This window comes from Myotis brandtii, unplaced genomic scaffold (genome assembly GCF_000412655.1).
Source record: "Myotis brandtii unplaced genomic scaffold, ASM41265v1 scaffold927, whole genome shotgun sequence".
In the NCBI taxonomy this organism is placed as follows: domain Eukaryota; kingdom Metazoa; phylum Chordata; class Mammalia; order Chiroptera; family Vespertilionidae; genus Myotis; species Myotis brandtii.
In genome coordinates this window covers 543520-550718 of record NW_005371823.1, presented here as the reverse complement: position 1 = coordinate 550718, position 7199 = coordinate 543520, and the positions used below count along the sequence as shown (strand labels likewise).

The window sequence follows — 7199 nt, the reverse complement described above, 5'->3', positions numbered from 1 at the left end:
TCGCTTCAGTGCATGGCTGCCGGCCGCCATCTTGGCTGACAGTTAATTTGCATAAGGATATGCTGATTAGCCAATGAGAAGGGTAGCGGTCATACGCTAATTACCATGTTTCTCTTTTATTAGTGTAGATAAGGATACATTGTTTAAAGATTCTCATGTAAAAGACATAATAGGAAAGAAGATATAAAGAGACTTCAACAAACACAGTGTTACCAGAAAGGCGCCAGCATTTAGCGTGTGGGTTCTTAACTTCCTGCAGGAAAGATTTCACAATATGACTCCAGGTGATTTTGAGAGTCCAGTTATTAAAGCTGGGGACAGTGAAACAAGGAAGGGCTTAGAATAGAACAGTGGTTCTCAACTTTCTGGCCCTTTAAATACAGTTCCTCATGTTGTGACCCAACCATAAAATTATTTTCGTTGCTACTTCATAACTGTAATGTTGCTACTGTTATGAATCGTAATGTAAATATCTGATATGCAGGATGGTCTTAGGCAACCCCTGTGAAAGGGTCATTTGACTGCCAAAGGGGTCGCGACCCACAGGTTGGGAACCGCTGGAATAGAAGAAGCAACCGAAGAGAGACGAGGTGGGGCTGCTTTGCCTCTCTAGAGACATTATGGGAAAGAAGTGAGCCAAACTGGGGCTGCTGTTAGCTCACTGGAGAGTCAGAGAAAAGAGGGCCTGGGGGACAGGTTCAGGGGGTTAGCCAGGAACAAGCTGCTGCTGGCCATTGCTCCCCTGGTTGCAAGTCTCGTGGGGACACAGAATTTAGGAGACGAACACCTATGGGGGAAGAAGGGTGGGAAGGGAAAGGCACAGGTGTGCTCCCAGGAGGGAGAGCAGTGCAGGGCCCTTTGTTTTGAGGGTTTCTAAAGGCTGGGCGTTCAGGGGTGGTCTTAGAGGAAATCTCAATAGAATATTCGCCAGCTTTCCCAGGTGTGCCCTTTCAGTGTTGTGGTTCCCATTGATTGGTCAGCACCAGGGTCATTAGTTGCTGCAGCTGTTTCTGGCATCACCTGCCTGGTTTTGCTGCTTTTCTGGGCCTGGAGCTGAAATACAACTGATGCTAACGGATGTTATCTCTAGGGAGGAAAGGTCAGGGGGTCTAAACTGCATAACCAGCAATGTGAAAAACCAGCAATATGCCAGGGGAGAAAAGGCCACCCTGGGAGTAAGGTCTGGCACCAGTTTTGCCCCTTGCTAGGCACCCTGAGCTTTCTGCCCTGTGACCTTCTGTACCTGGCTGCCAATTGCTCAGCCAGTTTGTTCAGCTGTCTGTCTCAGTTTCCACATTCCACTTGCCAGGGAATGTTCCTAGCTTCTTACTATCCTACCTCAACAGTAGCCATGGCTGCTTTTAAACAAAGTCTGAAACCAAATGTGAAACTTTTAAACCGATTTGGTTTTAAAGAGACTAGAAATATGCATGCAGGTTCCAAACAACACTAATTCCCAAGTATTCAACACTACAATTGTTCTCTTAATGAAGAAGATAATAGAGACAACCAAAACATCATTAATTTGGGACTGCACTGCACATTACGGAACATCGGGGGATTTGCGCAGATTTGTATTCCTAATTATGTTTTGCTTCACCTAATATTAAAATTACCTTGCAGTATTTCCTAAGCCCCATGATAGAGTGACTAGCAATATGCCAAGTGGCAAATACAGCGAACCTGACATGAGATCTAATGTGGTGGTAACTCTCATACACAAATTACTTCTATCATTAAAGTGTATACATTGCCTGTGAAACTGAAAATCAGCCCACTGAGTCAAAATAAAATGACCAAAAATAAAATCAGAAACAAGGTAAGACTGTCCTCTCCACCACTTCTAGAACACCAACCTAGACTTGAACAAATGAAAAGGTAACTTGCACTAGAAATGGTGAATATGTGAGTAGATACAAAAGACCATCTTTCTTCTTCTCTCTTAATTTCCTGAAAAGATAACTCATGTTTAAAACAAAAATAACAACATTGTAAGGTAGGGTCCACAGCGTATGTGGAAGTAAACAATCACATAAAGTGTGGGGTGGAGGTGAATGAATTATACTTACACTAGAGGCCCGGTGCACAGATTCGTGCACCATTGGGGCCCCTCGCCGTGGCCTGTTGAGATAGGGCCAAAACTGGCAGTCCATCACTGCCTGCCACTCCTGCCTGCCTCTCCTGCTCATCCCGGCCGCTCTGCACCTGCTGCCACTGCAGCTTGGTAAGCTTGCTGCCGCTCCGCTGCGGTCTCCGGGCTGCGGCCAACCGTGAGCCCTGCGTCTGGCACCCATCAGTCACCTGAGCAGTGCTCCCGATGTGGGAGTGCACTGACCACCGGGGGTAGCTCCTGCATTAAGCGTCTGCCCCCTGGTGGTCAGTGTGCATCATAGTGACTGGTCAACTGGTCGTTTGGTCGCTTAGGCTTTTATATATATAGATTTGAGGAGTAGGAAAGAAATGTCAGTTCTTCCTTAGTTAATGTAAAATTTAATGGAATCCCCCAAGATAGCAATGAGCTCTTTTAGAGTAGATTTATAGTCATTCTTTTTGTTTTCTTTTTATTGAATGTATTGGGGTGACACTGCTTAACAAAATTATATAGGTTTCAGGTGCATAATTCCACAACACATCATCTGTATTGTGTGTTCACCACCCTAAGTCAAGTCTCCTTCCATCACCATTTATCCCCCATACCCCCCTCCACTTCCCCCACCAGCTCTCCCCACAGCAATCCCCACACTATTGTCTGAGTCCATGAGTTTTTTTTCTTCTCTTTTTTTTTCTGTTTTTCCTCAATCCCTCCACCACCACCACCACCCCAGCCCAGAGCCCACCCACCCCCACTCAACCAAAGCTATCAACTTGCTCTCTATCTATGAGTATCTCTATTTTGCTTGTTAGTTCATTTTGTTCATTAGATTCCACATATGAGTGAAATCATATGGTACTTGTCTTTCTCTGACTGGCTTATAGTTGTTCTTCATAAAGTCCAATGTAAAAATAAACACACAAGAACAGATAGGGACACATTGAAAAGGAAGAACCATGAGAAATATCAAAACACATTTAAAAACCTCTCTGATTAAAACAGTGTGTAAGTACATGGATACAGAGATTCCAATGGAACATAAAGTCCAGAAATAGACCCATATCTTGCATATGTTAGAGATATATCTCAAACCACTGAGATAAAGACAGCCTTTTTAATACATAGGATTGGTACAACTGAATAGCTATTTGGAAAAAGATAAAATTAGGTATTTCTAACTATGCAGAATAAACTCCAAATGCATCAGAGATCTAAATATAAAATACAAAACTCAACAAGTACTAGAAGCAAATACTGTATTGGCGAGTTCCTCTTTAACATGAGTATACGGAAAAGCTTTCTAAATATGATTTAAAATCTAGATATGAACAATGATAATTTGGCTAAAAATTAAAACTTTTGCATAAGCAAAGTAAAAAAGACAAGCTGTGAGAAAATATTTGCAACATACAACAGAGAAAAGGGGTAAATACCTCTCAAAGAGCTTTCTAAAATATATTTTTATTTATTTCAGAGAGGAAGGAAAAGGGAGCAAAAGACAGGATACATCAATGATGAGAATCACTGATCAACTGCCTCCTGCATGCCCCCTATTGGGGATGGTGCCTGAAACTCGGGCATGTGCCCTGACCCAGAATCATACCATGACTTCCTAGCTCAGAGGTCAATGCTCAACCACTGAGCAACACCAGCCAGGCACAGAGAGCTTTTTTTAAATGGCAGAAGAACAAGAAAAACATTTACAGAAAAACAGGCAAAAAAAAAAAAAAAAACATGAAAAGGTGATTCACAAAAAGATATAAAAATGGTCTTTAAAATATTAAAAGATATTCAATTTGACACACAATAAGAGAAATGCAAGTCTGAAACATAATGAAATACTATTTTCCAGCCATCATATTGACAAAAATTGAAAAGCTTGATAATATACTCTGTTGGTAAGGTTATAGGGAGACAGTCACCCACTCATTGCGAAATAAGACCCCCTCTATGGAGGAAAATCGGCATTACCTAATAACTACACATGCATTTTCCCTTTGCCCCAGCAATTCCACTTCTAGGAATGCACCCTGGAGATAACCCTCCAACAGCGAGCAGGAGAGTGCAGGTGCACATGGTTATTCACTGTGGTCCATTTATAATCGAAAACAACTGAAAACCAGCTAAATCCAAGAACAGGATGTCAGCTGAATAAACTATTTTATATCCACACAATGAAGAACTAAGAAGCTATTGAAAAGAGCAAAGGATCTCTATGAAGTGATGGGAAGTGATTTCCAGGAGATACAGTTAGTTAGATATAAAATAAGCAAAGTACTGAGAGTACATCAGACATGCTACCTTTTTAAAAAAAAATAATTACTTTATTGAAATGTAAGTCACATACCATACAACTCACCATTTAAAGTGCACAACTCACATTCAATGGTTTTTAGTACCTTTAGAGTTTTGCAACCATTACCACAATTTTAGAACATTTTCATCATCCCAGAAAGAAACTCTGTGCCCATTAGCTCCTCATTGACCTCAACCTTCCTACCCCTAGGTAACCACGTATCTACTTTCAGTTTCTATAGATTTGCCTATTCTGGACACAGTATGTGAGGAGAAGTATTCTTACAAAAGGAAACATAAGAAGGATAAGCTAGAAAACAGTGACGGAAATTGCCTACAAGGGTTAGGGGAAGTGGGTTGGGAGAGACATAGGAGGGGATGTGACACTTTCCTGGGTGTGTCTTGTATAGTATTAACTTTTAAATATGGCAATGTTCCTTCATTAGTTAATTAGATAGATAGGTAGGTAGGTAGGTAGGTAGGCAGATAGATGATAGATAGATAGATAGATAGATAGAAAATTAAATCAGTAAAAGCAAGTAGAGAAAGAAACACCTAAAACCAAAATAAACAAACATACTCCTTTGTATTTTAAACAAATTCTATATATAACCACACTGAAGGAGGGTGGGAGAAAGAACTAATTCAAAAAATTTATAAACACCATATTTGACTGTGTCTCTGAATTGTGGGGGCAAAATAGCCAACAAATCCTGAACTCTTTCTAGTAGGTTTGTTTTGTGTAGTGGCGGAAACTATACTAGGTGCATTACAGCACTGTGCAAATAAGTGAATGGGTTGATATCGCCGAGTGTCAGGGTTCTCAGTCTGTGGGAGGAACATATAAGTATGGAAGAGAGAAAAGCAAGAAAGAACCCATGGGGATAGACTGGAATTGGAAGTACTGGTGTGAATTCATGATTACAAAAATATATACTATATATGTATGTAGAGATGTATACATACATATGTGTGTCTGCTCATATGCATGTATGTATCAATATATGTATATACGTGTACACACACATATATCTATTTTCTAGCTCTGGCCACTTAGCAAAGACACCCCAGCAACAATGTATGACCTAGTGCCCATATCTTGTTCTTTAAAACTATTAGAACAAAAAAGAACTAGGGGTCCTGAGAGAAATGGCCAATTCCAGGGTTGGGACAGAGCAGGTACAAGAAGAATTTGGAACATCCTGAATGCGAGAAAGTAAGGAAGAAACAAAAAAATTATCAGGTATGTCACAAGTAGAGAAGAACAGCTAGCTAAAGGGGCTTCCAACTGGCCAAATCTGGGATAATTGGATGTGCTTAAGAGAGGTAAATACCTCTGCAATCACCACCTGGGTCAAGAAATAGACCCTGGTGCAGCAGGAATCTTCTTCTGCTCCAGCCCATTCACAGCCAGGTTCTTCCCCTATTAGTAACCACTGCCCTCAGTTTGTAGTAATTACTTCCTATGTTTTAAAAAATAGTTTTTTCGGGGGGGTGGGGGGTGGGGGGAGGGAGGAGGGCGAGGAGCAGGGAAAACTCTTCCACTCCAACCACCACTTTGCAGGTGCTGGAGGTGCTGACAGCCGCGGTGGAGTATGGGCTGGAGGAACTGAGAGAGGTGGGTTTATGGGGCAGGCCCCTCTCCTTTCCGTTGCCTCTGGTGGGTTCATTTCATACCCAAAAAAAAGACTGTACCCTTTTATGTAATGATGTTTACTTTGAATTTATATTAGTTCACACAAACACTCCATCCATGCTTTTGTTCCGGCCCTCCGGTCCAGTTTAAGAACCCATTGTGGCCCTCGAGTCAAAAAGTTTGCCCACCCCTGTTCTAGATACTATAGTTTAGCTCATTTTAAAAAGTTGATCTATATTTGAAATTTTTCTTGACAGCAGCATTGTTGAATAACTGACACCGTGCACGTAATTTTTAATCTTCTAGCCATATTATAAAAAAATAGAAACAAGTGCAGTTAATACTAATATATTTTATTCAACTAAATATCTCCAAAATATTATAATATATAAAATATATATAACTAGAGGCCTGATGCACGATGATTGTGCAAGAATGGGAATTTCCTTCCCCTGGCTGCCGGCACCGCCTTCACTCCTGCCGGAGCCGCCTTTCCGCCTTCCCACGCTGCCCAGAGGCCCGGAGCGGCTGGGGAGGTGCAGAACGCCTGCATCGTCACCATGGCAAGCGTCCCGTCCCACCCCCGGCCACTAGGCGCCTGCGTATGCAAACTAACCCTTTGTTGGGTTAATCTGCATACTCACTCCTAATTGGCTGGTGGGCATCACAAAGGTACAGTCAATTTGCATCTTTGTCTTTTATTCATGTAGATTATTATAAAAATCATATATAAAATCAATATAAAATTATTGAGATATTTTACATTCTTTTGGGGGAAGGGTAACCATTAAACAACTCTCCATCCCCAACTCCAACCCACCCCATCCCCACATCCTGTCCCTGGCAAACACCATTCTCCTTTCTGTTTCTCTGAGCTGGATTACTCTAGAAACCTCATATAATGGGATCATACAGTATTTGTCTCTTTGTGCCTGCCTGACCTCTCTTAGTTTATTTATTTATTTATTTATTTATTTATTTATTTATTTATTTATTTATTTATTTATTTATTTATTTATTTATTTATTTATTTATTTATTTATTTATTTATTTATTTATTTATTTATTTATTTATTTATTTATTTATTTATTTATTTATTTATTTATTTATTTATTTATTTATTTATTTATTTATTTATTTATTTATTTATTTATTTATTTATTTATTTATTTATT

The 7199-nt window shown here is 40.3% G+C and overlaps 1 protein-coding gene and 1 pseudogene across 1 annotated transcript in view; both read right to left on the bottom strand.

Annotated features, from left to right (window-relative positions):
• LOC102243734 overlaps positions 1-3737 on the bottom strand; it is a 15689-nt pseudogene extending 11952 nt beyond the window's left edge.
• Positions 1-7199, bottom strand: part of AVEN (apoptosis, caspase activation inhibitor) — a gene marked incomplete at its 5' end in the record, with an annotated part of 120464 nt that overhangs the window by 43186 nt on the left and 70079 nt on the right. The window lies entirely within an intron of this gene.